General features: G+C 41.5%; 1 protein-coding gene across 6 annotated transcripts in view; it reads left to right on the top strand.

Annotated features, from left to right (window-relative positions):
• Positions 1-15,862: 15,862 nt before the first annotated feature.
• GRM1 (glutamate metabotropic receptor 1) overlaps positions 15,863-17,623 on the top strand; it is a 187,959-nt gene continuing 186,198 nt past the window's right edge. For 2 of the 6 annotated variants that reach the window (XM_032683009.1, XM_032683007.1), the window contains exon 1: positions 15,864-16,176. The gene's annotated coding sequence lies outside the window, so the exon portion shown is untranslated. Of the gene's footprint in view, positions 16,177-16,447; positions 16,468-17,623 lie in introns of those variants that run through there. The other 4 variants (XM_032683008.1, XM_032683006.1, XM_032683003.1 and 1 more) reach the window with 4 other exon arrangements.

Below are 17,623 nucleotides of genomic sequence, written 5' to 3' on the forward strand. Positions count from 1 at the left end.
GAGTTGGTATCTCTTATTACTTTTCAACACAGGAAGAGGAGGAAAGTGACTCAGATTTGAAAATACCCTTGGCTAGTGGTCCAGTGAAACAACACTAGAGGTCCTTTAATAAGTAACACTTTTATTTGAAAGAAAATTCACATTTGTTAATTGAATGATAAAGGCACATGGGTAGCAAAAGACTATATTGGTAAACCTTGCAATATCATATGAGAAAGAGAATGGTGGAAGAAAAAGAGATAGAGAGAAAAGAAAAAGAGGGGAGGAGAAAGAAAAATCACTGGTGACAGATCCAGTATTGGACCAGTCAACATGACTCTTTGGTGTGTAAGGAGCGTTCATCCTGAAGCTCTTGGTATACTCTGACAGAGTAGGAGACACACATCTTACCAGAGGTGTCCCTACTTGCAGGAGGAGAGAGTAGCAAGTCCATTGATTTGTCTTTAAGGTAGTTGTATTCTCAGCCATGTAGGATTTCAAATGCCAGTTTATACTTTTGGAAGAAATGGATGGTGAGACTGTACTACCGTCATAAATAGAGGTGGGGGGCACCAATTTATATGTAAATGAGGGATCTCTAGAGTAACGAAGAGAAGGATTACAAAGACTGTGGGTCTAGTGAAGGGGCAGAACAGAAAAATGCCCATTTCTATCCAGTAGTTAATGACTAAGGATCGTAGTGATTAGTACCTAGTAATTTCCCTCCTGTTCTGAAGAACTTCAATGCAGGAAAGAAGATAATTGCCATTTAATCTAACAAAATAAAAAGGAACAGTATAAAGAAAACAGAATATTATATAAAATGAGACCATGTGATTTTTTTGACCACACTTGAGAACATAGCCTCCCTTGCCTATGGATAAAAATTCCCCTGTGTTCTCAGTGGCGACTCTTAAATCCCAGAAAAAGTAATCAAATAACATCAGGAGACATGTTACTTAGCAAAGGGTTTCTTTTTTTGAGGGAGGATGGAGAAAACAGCATGTTAGTAATTTTGATATTTTAGGGTCCTTTCCACCAATATTTTAGTTGCAAAGGCAAGTAGAAGTTTTCTAAAGAAAGTAAAAATTGCATTTGTCTCCAGATCAGTTCTGGCAGAAAATGTGAATGCTTATAGTAAGCGAATAAAACTGAGGGCAGACAGGCTACATTCCCTGCACTACAATGATTGTACGTTATGCTGAAGAGCTAACTGTGCCATACTTTGAGCTCTATTGATAAAAATCACCATATGATGGAAATGGAAAGATGGACACCAGTGGAGCCATAATATCGTTCCAGTCTATTCCAGATTAATAAAATTGTAATCAGTATTCTGTGCCCTGGTAGGAAATTATTTCTGTAAGTTCAGCTCTGTCCAACTTCCGTAGTATTTGGTGTTTTAATATAGCTATCGTAGTGAAACTTTGGAAGTGTTATCATAAAATTGCTACCATCCACAGTGCATAATAATGCTTTGGGCAAAAGAGTAGAGGATTTAAATATTTTTTGGAGAGCTCAAGAGTATTATTGTGTGCCAGAAGCGATCAGGTAAGCCAGTAAACTAACTCTCTAGCATGCAAATAATACCATGAAGCCACAGGATGGTGAGCCTCCCTTTGTTCTTCAAGTCTTCAGCTCTGTTTCTTCAAAATGGAGAAGTTCAACACACCACTTGTGCCCTTCTGCCTCTTATCACAGCATCTCCTGGGGAAATCTATCTGCTCCCCACAGAATAACACTCTTCAGGCCATCTGTCTCGGCTCATGTGTATGCACAGTTCTTGTACACCCTTGTCCATCTGCTGCTCAGCTGAGCTACATGCTGGTTTTCTGAAAACCAGGTGATACACCTGACCTCAGGACTGACAGTAGCAGCTGATCAGTCACTGGTGGGAGTTAAGCCCATCTCCCATTTTCCAAGAGAAAAGGACAGTTAAAAAGACTATCTAAATATAGAGCAGAAAAAAAAAATAACCATGTCATTGCATCTAGGACATTATCTAGAGTTACTATGCAGGATTTGGAATCCAGTTCTTGGAGTTATTTAAATATATACCTAAATAAGGTGTTTTCATCACTTTAATATTCCTTTTATAAGCAAAATGGCATAAAGGAAAAGTTTGCAGTTCCTGAGAAAAAACAAGCCCTCTAATAAAACTGGAATTAAGTAAATAAAATGGTTATAATAAAATCAGTAAAAGCATTTGGAAATTTAGGCTCAAAGTATAAATGTTGCTAACATAATACATGGCACACTGGTTTGGAGGAGAGCTGGAGGATGCTCACAATAAAGAGATATTTCAGACATTGTCTATGAGAGATATATTTCTTGTCAGTGAAAAATCTTGGTTTTCACACTCTGGCAAGAAAAGATTTGAATTCATACCTGACTCTAATATAAAAATTAAGGAAATCAAAACTTCTTGCAAAATTCTTATCTGTGTTCTGTACTATGGATAAAAAGGGAAATAAAATTTAACTTGAAACAAAATTGTGCAGTCTTCTGGAACAATTTTATTTTGACCACTTTCCCCATAAAGAAGTGAGAAGTAGTCTTAATATTTTCTGTCAAAGAAAATATGAACTTCACCAGGGATGTCATTTCTTTGATTCAAAATTAGAAATACATAAAGATCTGCAGTACTCAAGCCACACAGCAATGTATTTTTTAACACAGACGATAATCTGCCTCCACAGATGTTTTCTTCAAGTTTAACAAAGTTCAATGTTAAAATTAGTTTATGAAGATTGATGTAGCTTCGTGGCAGAAGGTTAATAATCATTCTCTTTATAGGGTGTTATATTTAATTATCTGTCCAAAATTCACCTTCGAGCCCACTTAGATTATTACCTGACTCAGAAAAAGCAGCAGGTTTCACAGGAGGTAGGCTGTGTAGTCCACACTGCTCAGCATTTGCTCCGGTTCTGGGCTACAGGAACGGGCAGTGCTGAATCATGGACTGCACAGGGCATAAAACATCCGAGGAGATACCACAAAGCTGTCAGCAAATTGCGGAGTGCTTCAGCGGAGTTACACCTTATCTGGATGTTGTTAGGGCCAGGCAGCATTTCTGATAGAGGACATTTCTATCCGCAGTATATGAGAGATACTATGTGACACTATGCCAGGAGGGAATTACAGCGAGGCAGTTCTCAGCTGAGCAGCAGAGCTGGCTGCTTTCTGCTACTGGTGGGATCTGGTCCCTTATAACTATTCTCTGAAAGGTGCAGTAAATCTGGAACAGAAGAGGCCCAAGTGTGGTAGTACAAGGGTGATGCTGCTGTTCACGGAGAAATGTCACTGTGGCTCCCTGTAACAAGGCTGAAGTGGAGACGTGCCTGAATCATCCCAGAGCTGACATTATACTTTGGCCTGGGGCATTAACTCATTAAGGCAGCAACCTTAACTGATGAGAGAGAATATTTTCTCTGGATATGTCATTGTATTTCCAATATTATGTACATGCAGGCTTATTAATCAAACTATGTTTGTGCATGTCTTTGGCCTAAAATTTAGAAATGCAATGAGCAATGAACAATGAGAAGTTAGTCTGGGATTCCAAATGCATGTTTTGTTTCGTTTTATTGCGTGGTACTACAGCAAGCCCAGCCTAGTGGGGGCTGCTGGAGTGCCCCGTGTAAATGAGCAACTCTGGTTCATGGTTTATAACTAGCACAAGTAGTGCAAGCAATTTAAGTATTTTGATAGTCTCTTCTTCCAGTTACAGAAATTTGTAATTGCATTTTAATTTTTTTTCTTTAATCTCCAGTATCTGTAGATATTCTCTTGTCATTACTCTCTACTTTGCCTTTCCCCATCCAGCTGTATGGATTGTGTTCTAGCTTTAAAACAATAATAAAAACTAATTCCATGTATACTGTGCTCTCAATAGGGTAGGTGCATAATCTCTTAAATTGCACTGTGGTTCCAAAGTTTGTACACAAATTTCAATAATAAACCATGCTTCAGCCCAATCTCTTTTGTGCTTTCTGTGCTCTGAGGGGCTTTTTTTTTTTTTTTTTTGGCTTGTTTTGTTCTAAAGCATTTTCCTACATGGTGTCCCATCTGTGTACCACAGGATTGTTCATGCTTCTTAGCTGGGCTTCATAGAATCCACGTTCTCTGATTGGGGAAATGAGTCAGCAGAAATGACTGTGCATCACTGAACACAGTCTCGGGGAAAATAAAATCCACCTTGTCACACAGTAAAACAATGAAATATTGCATCTCACAACCCTGCTTGAGTAAAAATAAACTTTTTTATTTGAGGAGGTAATTGGAAGCTATAGAGAGAGAATAAGCTTTTATTTGAAAAATAATTGTGAGAGAAAGTAACGGGGTCAGAGCAAAATAAATGTTTTCCTTATTTTTTGCAACAAAGGATTACTTTTTATTAACTTCAGTTTGTTTCTTTAGGCAATAGGAACAGAATACAAAATTGTTGCAAAAAATATTCTCCTGGGGTGTTCACAGACCTGCAGATGCTCCTAACTCATGAAGTTCTGGGTCTGCAGCACAGATGGAAAGCGATAAATGATTAAGGTGTTAGAGGATATGAATAACAATACTACAATATTCTGTGTAGAGATATCAGCAAAACAAGGAATGCTCATCTTCTGGCTTGACAAGCATCTTGTTTATGGCTTAGCAATTTTGCAACAGTTCTGGCTCCTGCCCAAAGCACAAGTTAGTGTGTTTATGTCAGGGCCCTGGGACTACCACCAGCCCTGACTGTCCCTTTGTGGTCACTCCCTCAGGGCTGGGGAGATGGGATAGGCCCTGTCTGCCAGTCTGTGGGGATCCCCCGTCACCCCCACCTCCAGGGAGCCCTACAGTGTCTAGTCTGCAAGAAGAGTGATGAGGGTGCTTCTACCACAGGCCAAGGATGGTTTTTCCCTTCACTTGTGCTTGGAAACTGCATTTGAAGCCTTCCACTAAAGATTAACCTGGTGGGAAATATGCATATTATCTGATTTTAACTCAAACTACTAGAAAAGTGGCAGTGCTTTGTGCAGTTGCTTGTGGGGTCTTATGAAGAGAGAAGAGTCAGGTGAACACCCTGCACTTGATGCTGCCCTGGGGTAGGTCCAGTTCTGGGTACCAGTCAGTGCATTGTTAATGAGTGTGATGTCAGAAGACGTGAAGACAGACATCACTGGTCCTGCAAGGATATTTGCAGAGAACCAGCCACTTAGCATTATTTATAAATTATCCAGCAAAAGTAACCCTGGATACCAAGTTTTATTTTGCTTTGCTACCCTCGTAACTCCAGAAGAATTATCTGCAGCTGCTGATGTTGTTTCAAAATGTTGTTCCTTGTTCTTAAGTCAGATAAGCAGCATCATTTGAGAAGGGAAATAGAGGTAACATCTACACCAAGCAAACCCTTACAGATGTTTTGCCTCAGCTTCTTGTGACCTGAATGCTTTTCTAGGAGGGTCTTGCCCAGTTTTACCTGTCTGGACTCAACCAGTATTGTTCCAGCTTTGGTTTGGTATGCCCAATGAGAGTTTGGTGTGGTTTGACATTTTAGTGCCACCTTTCACAGACAATAGACCACTTCCACATCTGCTACTGCACAGACAAGGTGGTTCCCTGGGGAGGCAAATTGATTCTTCCCCATTCGTGTCTTACATTTCTTAGGGATTCTAGTGAAGTTAGTAAGATAACTTTGAGTGATCTTTAAGATATGTGTAATGTGAAGTAACATAAGGACAATCTGCTCTCAAGCAGTCCTTATTGTTTGTTTTTCAACTGCAAACACTTCCTTATCTCATAGCCCCAAAGTATTATATGCTAAACAAATGGCTTTCTCCTGAATAACCAACTTCCAGTACACAATTGCCATCATTTTCTTAGGTATTGTATGCTTCTGTCCACAGAGTAAGAACTGCATCTAATCAAAGTTATCCCATAAACTGTATAAAGACTTGATACTCTTTAACAGCATTGAATGCAGATTGACTTCAAAGTAAAGGTTTCTGAATACATTATCTATGCTATGAAATTAAAAACAGCATCCAACTGAATAATAGCTTACTCTCACCCACATATCATATCTTCAACCAAGGTAGTTAAAATGGGCAAAGAGATAAGGCAGTTTAATCTCAGCATCTTGAAAGTACAATTTACAACTGTGAAATGTACTTTTTAACAACCCTTAAAGCTCTTTCACACTCTCTCATGTAACCTGCAACCTCAATGAACCACTGTGGACTTTGGCCTTACAGCATCAGATCTTCTTTTCAGCAACAAATAGGCCAGGATTTCTGTCTCTTCAGCTAAGAAGGTCTTGAATTAGAAAGTATGTACACAGGTAGAAAGCATAGCAGTGATACATGGAAAATATGTGTGGTTCTTGAACTAGAAAGTATATACACAGGTAGAAAGCATAGCTGTGATGCATGGAAAACGTGTGGTCCTTGCTTCATAAAGTAGTAGTTCCTCTGACTGTTTACAGGGCAGGCTTTTTCTTTATTTTACTTTAATTTTTATTTTTACTGTATTAGAAATTAATAAACAAAATTAAAATTGAACTATACAATCAAAGCTGAAGGCAGTCTTTTCATCACATATCCCTGAATTCCTCCCCTTACCCTCCTCCTCAATTTCTAAAAAGGAAAATGAGGGCACAAACTTAATAGCTGTGTTAAATGAGAGTGGAGTTAAGCATACATCCAAATATTCTTTGGGATTAAGTTCTATATGTAAGTTCATCATTCTGTTTACAAGTAGCCACAAAATGAAAGCAAACGGGGAAGACTTTTCGTGTAGATTTAGGCTGAAGAATCAAATTTTAGTATGATGCAGAAAATAGGTTGAAAATGTTATATAAGTTATTTGAGTGGCACATACTAAGTTGTCTGGTAAACGAGAATAAGAAGAAAGAATGATGTGGAGATTTGCATCCCCTGTTGACAGTGGCTGGAATTTAGAGAAAAATAAAAGCCAGATAAAAAGTGACAAACTAAGTGCAGGTGCCATTTAGAAATCAGAAACACAATAGGCATTAAGATGTTGATATGCAGCACCATTGAGCTTCAGTTGAATTTAAAGATGTGGAAATCAATAGCTGTCTATTACTGTAGTGACAGCAGCTGCCAAATCAGCTGAGCTGGTTTGGGTTAATTTATTGGGGACTTGTGGTTTGCAGCTAAATGAAAAAGGTAGTGATGATGAAAACAGTCTTTTTAGAAGCTGTTGCTAAAAACAAGGAAAACAGAAACAAGCATATGCTGTAAAAACAGGCACATACTATAGTTACCGAGAAAGCATTCTCTAGAATAAAAGTAGAGGCTATGCCATGAAATTAGTATGTGCTTATATAACAGACTTTTACATAATAGATAATTTGAAAACCACAAAGACATACAGTTTTCAGAGAATTGTCGTGAATATATGGAGATTCTCTAAACAATACAACTAATCCTATTTAGAAGTTTTCCCTTTAGTGAATTCTCTTAATTTAGTGAAGCAAATCTTGATTGCCTATGCCCACTATTTACAGTATGACAATGCAGCACCTCAGCCACATATTCTTCCTGTCCCTTCATCAATTCATTGCTGACCAAGTTTCAAGAATCGCCATCTATACACCATTTACATACATGAGGAAAATAGTGGCTCCGTGAGGATCCCACTTTCCTACACAAACCTAGTAATCAGCCTGCCTAATGACTGCTCCATGTTCCACCTCTGAAATTCACCTTTCTTGAGTACTCAGTTTTACCTCCCCAGGGCAGAGGCACCCCATTCTCCAGCTGGTCTAGAGCTGTGCTGGCTGGGCACCTGTTTGCAACTGCTGGTGGTTTCACAGAATCACAGAATGGTTTGGGTTGGCAGAGACTTTAAATACCATCTAGTTCCAAGACCCTTGCCCTAGGCAGACACATCTTCCACTAGACTAGGATGCTCAAAGCCCCATCCAACCTGGTCTTGAACAATTCCAGGGATGAGGCAACTGCAGCTTCTCTGGACAACCTGTTCCAGTGCCTCATCATCCTCACAGTGAGGAATTTCAACTGTTTCTTTCTCAGTGGGGGTATTTATGTCAGTCTACTTGTTCTAGTCAACTACTGACCTTCAAAAACTTGACACATGTATTTATCTTCAAGACTTTTTCAAATTTCATTTATTTTTTTCCCCCCCTCAGCCACATACTGAATTATTTTTGGCATTTTGTGAGGAAGCACTGTGGCACAGTTAGCACGCTGGCCTTATTTCCTTAGACAAAGAAGATAAAAGTGTTCTTTATTGAGTGAGGTTCTTCTCTTTGAGTTTTCTTCATTGCTTCTGGCCTTCCTTTTTGATCATTTTCAATTCAGCCCCATGACTACAGATAATAAGTAAGATTTTCTAAAAAGAAACTAATGGGTTTAGGCACCTTCTTAATCTCCAATTCAAAGCATAAGAGGGTCTGGTATTTCAGAACGTTGTTACTTCATTGTTTATAGAAAATCAGGATCTGCTAGTGCCTTGTAACTATGCTTTGCTCAGCAAGAGCCAAAAAATTCTAATAGCATGAGAGGAAGATATGCAGGAGATCACACATCCAAGTATGATATTGGGAGCTGTGTTATCCAATGCATGAACCAAAAGGCAAATAGCTAATAGAAATGTGAGATAGAAAGCATTGGGATGTACTTACTGAGGACAGGCATTCACAGTTAATGAATTCAAGCTGCTGGATCAGCTGGACCTCAGCCATTTTATCGCAGATGGTGGAGTTACACTTGATGTTTGTTTTCCTGACTTAATAAATGCAATTCTTATGATAAATCCAGTGTTAAGTCAAACACAGTTGCATTGGTAGACAAGATGGAGAATGTCTGCTTCTGGAGGAACTGGGATACTGGGGTTTGAAACAACCTAAAGAACAACCAGTTGTAGCAAGTAGCTGAGGAGCCAGGAACCCCAGTGAGGATCAAGGTCTTGACATCCCTAAGTGGCAAGTGGCCAGTGAGGCAGTGCAGCCACTTCACCAGAAGGAAATCACAGAAAAAAAGCAATTAATATGTCATCAAAGACACAGCAGCATACTGTCAGGGAAGTGAGAGGAAAAAGAGTTACAACAATGATTCTAATAGATCCTGAAGTAATGAAATGCTTCCAGAAATGCATTGCTTGGATAGAAACTTAAAACGATAAAAGTCTGTGTGCGAATTCTGTTATCAAGGCAATTCCTCATGACAACTATAAATAAGTACTTAAAAGAAATGTATGTACTGTGATACTGTTTTTGCTTTTATTATAGTACAGAAGTTGTCAGAAGATGGTTAAACACTTAGTGAGAACTATTTTTTACAGCACACTGAGCTATCTTCACATTTTGTAAGTGTTGTGCTTTTCTGAATCAACTTTTTGAAAAAATATATGAAGTAATTTGCAAATAGTTGGAGGAGCAAAGTTTGTGCGCCATATCCTCATGTCGTTTCTGGGTATCGGATTCTTATTTTGCATGTCTTGCTTTAAGTATTAACTATGTTCTACAAATAAATACAATATTACCTAGTATTTTGTGTCATGTTTCCTTGACTGAACCATTGAGTTCAGACCATGAAAAGTGTTTAAACTGCACAGATATAAAGATGTAAGCAGTGCTATAAAAATACATCTCTGTTCCCTTTTCCCTTTTCAGTGTGGAGTCTTTTTCTATAGCTGTTTGCAGGAATCAGAGCATTGCCAATACCTCTTTACCTCTCGTTCAGCATAATATGAATCTAAACCAGGTTTCCTTCAGTCTATGCACCCATTAACTCACTTTGCTCACTCCATAGTGATTACAAACTATATAAACCAGGTAAAACCAATGCAATCTGAAAGAGGTCAAAGCCATGGCACCTCAATCCCTTTGAATTCATTCATGCACATCTCTGCAGCTTCATGTAACTCAAACCACAGATCAATTTGGAGATATATCTTTTCTTCAAAGCCCCTTTATAACATGCACCTTTATAATGGTTTGACCCCAGCTGGCAACTGAGCCCTACACAGCTCTTTGCTCACCCATGGTGAGATAAGGCAGAAAATTGAAGAGTGAAAATGAGAAAACTGATGGGTTGAGATAAAGGCAGTTTCACAGGGAAAGCAAAAGCCATGCACACAAGCAAAGCAAACGAACGAATTCCTCCATTCACTGCTTCCCGCGGGCAGGCAGGTGGGAAGCAGTCTTCCCCAGGAAAGCAGGGCTCCGTCACATGTAATAGTGACTTCGGAGGACAAATCCTGTCACTCTGAATGTCACCCCTTCCTCCTTCTTTCCCCAGCTCTATATGTTGAATGTGATGCCATACAGCATGGAATATCCCTTTTTTCAGCTGGAGTCAACTGTGCTGACTGTGTCCCCTCCCACATCGTTGTGCACCCCCAGCCTCCTCGCTGGTGGGATGGGGTGAGAGGCAGAAAAGGCCTTGGCTTGTGTAAGACCAGCTCAGCAATAACAAAAACATCCCTGTATTATCAGCACTGTTTCCAGCACATATAAAAAACACAGCCCCATCCCAGCTACTGTGAAGATAACTAACTACTCCAGCCAAAAACTGTGCAGATTTACATTATTTTATTGAGTAACTATACAGTGATGTGCTATTCTGTCACATTATCTACATTTGGAAAAGTAATGAAAATAATAATTGTGAAACTAGAACAACAGGCCTTGAAGTTCCACTAGTTGACAACTCTGAGTTCATTTACAAACAGGTACAGTAAGAACAAAGTGAATAAAAGCCAACCAGTCCGCTGGCAGTGATTTTACAGAATCCTTTCCATCCATCCTGAACAATTGCAAACACATAAAGAAGGTGCAGGGTAGAAAATGAAATCATTTCAATTAAAGGTCACCACAAAATCCTACTAATATTTAAGATAATCGATTCCTCCATTCTTTATTTGCTATTGCAGACTTCAAAAATAGGTATTTATGGAAGCTGACAAAGTATCCTGTATAGTGCGTTGCATAAACAACAATAGACTGTAAGTGGGAAAATAAACATTTGGAGGTATTCAGCATGTTACACTTCAGATCCGTTAATTTAATTCTTTTAAATTCTTTTTTTTTAGCATTGGAAAGGTTCTCTAAAGTATGTCAGGTATTTGTTACATGGGGTTTGATTGCTAAACTGATATTTTTAAAACTTCCTTTCATTCTTTAGTCATGTGTAAAAGATTCCCATTCTGGAAAGACTGCTAGCCCTTTTCATCTATGATCTTTGTGATTTTTAATATGGCTTTGTTTTACAAAGCATCTAGAATGGAGAAATGAAGGATACAAGTAACAGCCAGTAAATACAGAGATGTTTTCTTCAGTGCTAACTGTAGTTATTGGTCAAATTTCAGAAATTACTAGGTACATGCAGGTTTCTTTCTGAGCAGCGCAGAGATATGTTGTTACCTTGTACAGTCTGAGTAAACTTTCAGGCTTTACAAGTTATTTGGTCCTTTTGTAACTGCAATCTGCAGCATAAGGTCTTTCAGACCCACAGCTCCAGCCTGAAAGCCGAGATAACAGGAGGGAGCAGGAACATCTTTCCCTCATCTACACAGCAAGGACTTCCTTTCCATACGTAGGTGTTACCAGTTTTCTGCAGTACCAGACTGAATTCCTGCAGATGGCTTTACACAGAGTTGTCCTTGAAAATCAGTAGTAAATTTGGCTAATGGATGCTTCAGATGCTCTATTTCCCACAAAGTACCAAATCTGTCTTCGTAAGGTATGGGGACTTCTTGTTAAATTCCTTGTCCTGTTAGTTGCAATCCAATTAAATAGGCCTGTCTTCTTAATCTGTATTAAATCCCATATATCCAAGACACTGTCTTTCTCTTCACACATACATGAGTCCCTGTCTGGTGAGTTCAGCCAGAGTGATTCAGTCTGACATTGCCAAATTAAATTAGAACTCTGTTTGGCTTTTAAATTGAGAGTCTGAAGCTCAGGAATTATGGACCTTTAACTTTGAAATGAACTTTTTTTTTTGGCCTGGTGCAGCATAAGCTTGTTGGTATGCAAGTCCCAGCACAGATTTATCTACTTACTCAGGTTGTTTCTTAGGAGATGATTTCAGGGAAATCAGGGGATTTCAGGGTGAGGGAGTTTTATCAAAATTAATCAAGCTGGATACAATTGGTGGGCATAGGAGGGTGTTGTAAATATTGTGTAGCATTTTGGCCTAGAGGGCACCCTAAGTACACTTTTGCAGTTAAGATATAAATACAGGAATGATTTGAAACATTATCCAGTGCTGAACAGTCATGTTGTTTAGCAAAGGCATTCAGCTTACTTTTCATTCACTCTTTGGGAGCCTTTCCATTGCCATCAGATCACCAAATTTTGTCGTTGGGCTTCAGAAGAGCAGGTGCCCAGGAAACATCCAGGCTTTGATACGTGTGCCCTCTCTATAAGGAGTGGAAACCAGGTGCTTTTGGCTACTATATGTCATTGCTTTGAGGTTTTTGGCAAAAAAACATTTGTGAGATGAGTTGCCCTTGAGGAGAGACCAGGTCCTGTGTCTTCTGCATCATGTACTTCCAATCTCTCCTCGTAGCAGTGATCAAGAAGCATTTCTGCTTCTTTAATATTGAGTTATAAAAGCAATCAGTTGCTTCTTTTTAAAAGTCGAAAGAATTAATCTTAGCTTATTAAGAGCTTTGTTAGCCAGAGATGTAAACTGCTGAATGTCTGAATAAATCTGGTCTACTCATCTCTTCATGGAGTCTATAATCCTCAGAGAGTGTAAAAAATTTACAATACGTCTCTGAATGCTGAATTTTGCATTGATTTAGATCTTACATTTGTTTGAAAGACATTTCAAATCATAACCAGGCAGATGCTTTTCTCCTCACTAAATCTTAGAGGAGAAATGCTGTTTATTTTAAAAGGACGTAAAATCACCTAAGTCTGTAATATACGCTCAAGACGGTGTGACTTGAGACAGGGGACTAGAGGGTGTTTGATGACTAGCAAAAGAAGCCTTCAAATTTCTGGGGATCCTTGTGTGTCTATGTCTGTCAAGAAAAAAAAAAAGCAAAGAGGAGAGTAGCCCCATAAAATCATAGGCGTGTGTAGAAGCTAGTTTCTAAGTATCTCAGATGTGAGACCTGAATTTCATGGGTTAATCCTATTTAATTTTAATGGATCTACTAGTAGAAGGAATGGCTGAGCAATCAGATCTTTATGAAGCTCCGTATATAGACATCGATCCATTAATGTTCGTTTCCTAGCAGTTGCAGCAAATAAATGTAAGTAATCAAAATTGTTAAAAATGTTGTTGCTTTGTTTCTTACAGATAGGGTAAGTTACAAGCTTAAATATAAGAAAAGGGGTAAAAACAGTGTTGTAGTTGTGTTTTAAACAAGAACCTATGAGAAATGTTTACTTTGATAAGAGAAGAGGAGAAAATATAATGAATATATTAGTAAGACTAAAATCCCTGTTTTGTCCGAATGGGCCTGCTAGATGATGATGTTGATGATGATTCTAAATCTTTGTTCATGAGCAAATAGTTCAGCATCTACTACAGAGGACTACCTATGTATGTTTTGCATGACCACTCTTTGTATATAGCAGGTGGCTTTTCTAAATCATGACAGGAAAGCATCTGAGTGAGCAGAAAAAAAGGGACTGTAAACAATTTATCAAATAGCTGGTATATATTTGAACCTAATTCAGACAGGAACATATGAGCTTTCCAGCTGTTTCCAAAGAAGAATAAAAACATATAATTTTAACAGCACTGATGCTTGCAGGAGAGCTTTAAATCTGCCCAATAATTTAGTTGGAGAGTCTGCACAAGTTGACAGTCAAACTGACTTTTGTCTCTTGGTAGGAAGTAGAGAAGGGAGGAGCTGTATTTGGGAAACCAAAAGTGGAGTTTCAACAGACCAGGTTTCCAAACTTTATCTATTGCTACTCCAAAACACTCCTCTTTCAAACTGTTTTCTACAATACATGACCTTTCTCTTTACAGCTGGCCAGCACTTTTCAAGTAGAAAATTTTGTATTGAAAGAGGTAATTTTGATGAAATAGGAGTAGAAAAAAATTATTTAAGAAATACTGGAATAGAACTTCCATTTTAAGTCAAGGATCACTTTATCTGAAGTAAAAACTGTTCTGCACTTTGGTTCCCATCAAAACAGTATTTAAATCAACCTCCAAGTGATTTTTAAATTATGTTAAATGGGAGTATGAAAATTGTTCGCTTTTCCTCCATTTCACAAAGGAAAAATATTCAAAATCAGGTAATTTCCCATGACAAACAAACACTGCTTACAAGCCAGCTCCAGCCTTGCTCTGTTTTTGACCTGATTCCCTGCTTGTCTGATGGCAGCTCATATCTCTGAAAAAATGCAGTCCCGTGTAGTGCCTTCAAGTTTGTTTACCATATGATAAAGGTACTGTATGTTAAGAAATTTGAGAAGGCATTGAGATCGGGGACATGGGCTGTTTCTGAGGGGAGAAATGTTAGATCTGTGGGCCACAGCAGGATCAAAACATAGGAATCAGGGACAAAAGGCAGTGGGATGACTCTGGCCTCTTTGGGTGGACAAAGGCAGCAGGGCCACATGGTGCTACTTCCTAATGGGGAAAGCCTTTGTTTCTCCCATGATGGTCAGGGAAGATCAAAGCCACTGAAATCCTAGTGCTCTTTCTCTAGCCTTTCCTAAAGCCTTTTGATATCCCAGGTGTCTTCTTACGAGCCCCAGATTTCTGCCAGTTCCCATCTACTCCCACCTGCTATTGCTGGGGTTGGAGAGACAGCATTTGCAGCCACATGACAGAGCATCAGGACCTGGTGACCTACTCTTCAGTCTCAGCAAAACTCAGATCATTGCTGCTCTGTGCAACAGCCATGCATGAGCCTCAGCAGGAAGACCTGTTGTCTTTGTGAATGCCAGGTTAGAGGGGAAGAAAACTACAGGGTGTTATATGTTGGGAAGAACCAACAGCAGCATTTGCAAATGCTTTCCCTGCCAAAGCCAGAGGAGCAACTCAAAGCTCAAACATTGGAATGATATGCTAGCATGCTGCAGGTTCGTTGTGTCAAGGGCAGAGACTGAAGTTTAATCATTGAAGCATGGATGAAGGAGAATTTTCTCCCCTTTTTGTTCATATCTGAATGTCCCTTCAGGCCTCGTCCTGGTAGAACTGTCCTAGACTGGCCCTGGGGAAGCTTCATGTCCAGAGGCAGAGGACAGGCAGCCCCTCTGGCCCTGGTTCTCTCCTTGAATGACCTGCAGGGAAAGGGGGCACCAGTAAACCCCTGGGCTGGATCCTTCATAATGAACATACCTCGTGGATAAACACACAGGCAAATTACTAGCTGTGTGTCAGTAAAAAAAGAGCAGATATTGACACAGGGAGAAGACACTCCTGAGGCAGCATTTACTGCAAACCCTTCTCTGAACGAGCAATAGTTAAATGTTTGTCCTTGCTTCTTTCTTTCAAAAGTAGGGCAAATATCTATAGAGTTCCCAGTGGGGAGGTAATCTAACTTTAACTTTCATACAGTCAAGTAAAACACCCGAGACCTGTGTTAGGGATGCAAGCAGGTCGTCTGAATTATGATTATTCAATCTGGTATTATTTTAATCTGGCATGCCTCTCATGTGCTTCATTTAGGTTCATCTTGACCTGAAAACTGCAGTCTCAATGCCTTTATGCCTTTATCCTTACAGGTGATTTATCTTGTTGCGGTATCTTTTTTTTCTTTTTTTTTTCCCCCCTCACTATAAATATTTATTTTAATAGCGAAACCCTACCCTTGAGGCAGATCGGCACATTTCACTGTCTCGGGTCTCCCGAGCGTGATCTGGGTCCCCTTCGAGCAGGAACCTCTTGGTTTATCTCTCACTCTTGCTAATTGAGGCAAGAAGATAATGAATTAAGAGCCGCGGGAGGTGAGAGCCAATACCCCCTCTGCATCCGCAGCGTTCTCCGGGTGATGCTTCCTTACTCGTTTACAAGACAATAGCCGACGAAATTAAGGAGGGGGAGAAAATGACTGATCCTTCTGCATGAGATAATGGATGAGCCCGGGATGACCTGTTTTTTTCCTTGCGGTAGAGCGGTGCTGAAGACAGAGGGCACCCGCGCCCAGCCCACAGCCGTCGCCCCGTCGCCAGCGCGCCAGCTCGGGGCGGCCGGAGAGCCGCCAATGCCCGCTCCCAGCAGGCAGGGAGCCACTGCCTCACCCGGCCAGGTACGTCTCGGGGGTGACCCTCCAAAAGGACCGGGGGCTCAGCCGAGGGGCTGCCTGTGCGGCAGGCCGGGCAGGCAAGAGGCACCGGGGAGCCGGGCTGCGGGGCTGCCCGTGGAAGCCGGCTTCAGGCGGCTCTGCCTGTCTGCGGGTGCGGACACACAGCCAGGACGGCGGCTCCCCTCGGAGCATCGCCTTCCTCGGGACCATCTCCAGCCTCCCGCGCCTACCGCCGGCCCCGGCACTCCTGCGGTGCACCGGGGAGGGACGGGGAGAGGCGGCCAGCCCGTGGCGGTGCGTGCCGCGGCGGGTCGCCGCGCCTCGGGGGGTGTGTGCGAGCCAGTGTGCGTGTGAGCGAGTGTGTGTGTGAGCGAGCGTATGTGCGGGTGGGCATGCGGGGACACCGCGGCGGCAGCGCAGGGCGGGGGGCAGAAGTTTTGGGGAACCGCCATGCGGTGCTGGCGGGCGGCCGAGCCAGCGGTGGCGGGACCGGGACAACGGGACACTGGGACATCGGAGCACTGAGACAGCGGGGGGCCGGGACTTCGGGACAGGGGGCCAGCGGGGCGGGAGACGTCGGGACGGGGAGACAGCGGGACAGGGGCCCAGTGGGGCCGGGGCCCACGGTCCCGCAGCTGCCCCAGCTACCGGGCTCTGTCCCGGGTGCTGACGGCTCGTCGTGCAACAGGGACGTGGCCCACCCGCGCTCCCTGCTCTCGGGCGGCGGCGGTGGCATCCTCCCTCCCCGTCACGGCATTTCAAGCCACCAAGCCCTGCCGCCGGGCTCGCCGCCGCTCCCTGCCCGAAGCCTGTCTGCACGGCAGGCGTGCCCGTAAGGCACATCAGGACTTTGCTCGCAGTTGCCTTAGTAACTAAAATGTATTTTCACCTGCTTTCATGTGTGTCCCTGGCTGAACTATAGTTTTACCCCCTGCACATGGAAAAGTTAATCTAAACTGTAAAGTGGTTCCTTTCTTCCTCCCTTCGCTGACCTTTAAATGACATTTCCCGTGGCTAGCAGAGCAGTCTGTTCGCTTTCTCTTTTTACCCACATTATGTATTAAGAAAGTAAATTTCTAAATTGAGAAAGATGCCTTCAGGTAGTCAGAAAGAGAAGGGAGAAGAGTTTGTCACCCCGCTTTTAGAGGTAGGGCCGCTGGGGCTGGGCTGGGGCTCTTCCCCAAAGAACTGCCTACCTCCTGAAACTTTCAAAACTTCCCGGGGGTGGAGGGTGGGGAGTGTGTGCTTTCTGGAGGTGCAGGAAGTAGCCTCCTTTTCTTGAAAAGCAGATGCAAAAAGAATTGTAGAAACTCAACATATGTGAGTATGTACGATCACATATCAAGGCCAATAAATACATATTTTAATCCTTCTTGAAACTTCCTTTTCAGAGGCTTACCGAAGCAAATTGTCCTGGGTGTTTGTGAAAGTGGTCATCTCAAACTGTGAG

Source organism: Chiroxiphia lanceolata, chromosome 3, assembly GCF_009829145.1.
Source record: "Chiroxiphia lanceolata isolate bChiLan1 chromosome 3, bChiLan1.pri, whole genome shotgun sequence".
NCBI classification, from domain to species: domain Eukaryota; kingdom Metazoa; phylum Chordata; class Aves; order Passeriformes; family Pipridae; genus Chiroxiphia; species Chiroxiphia lanceolata.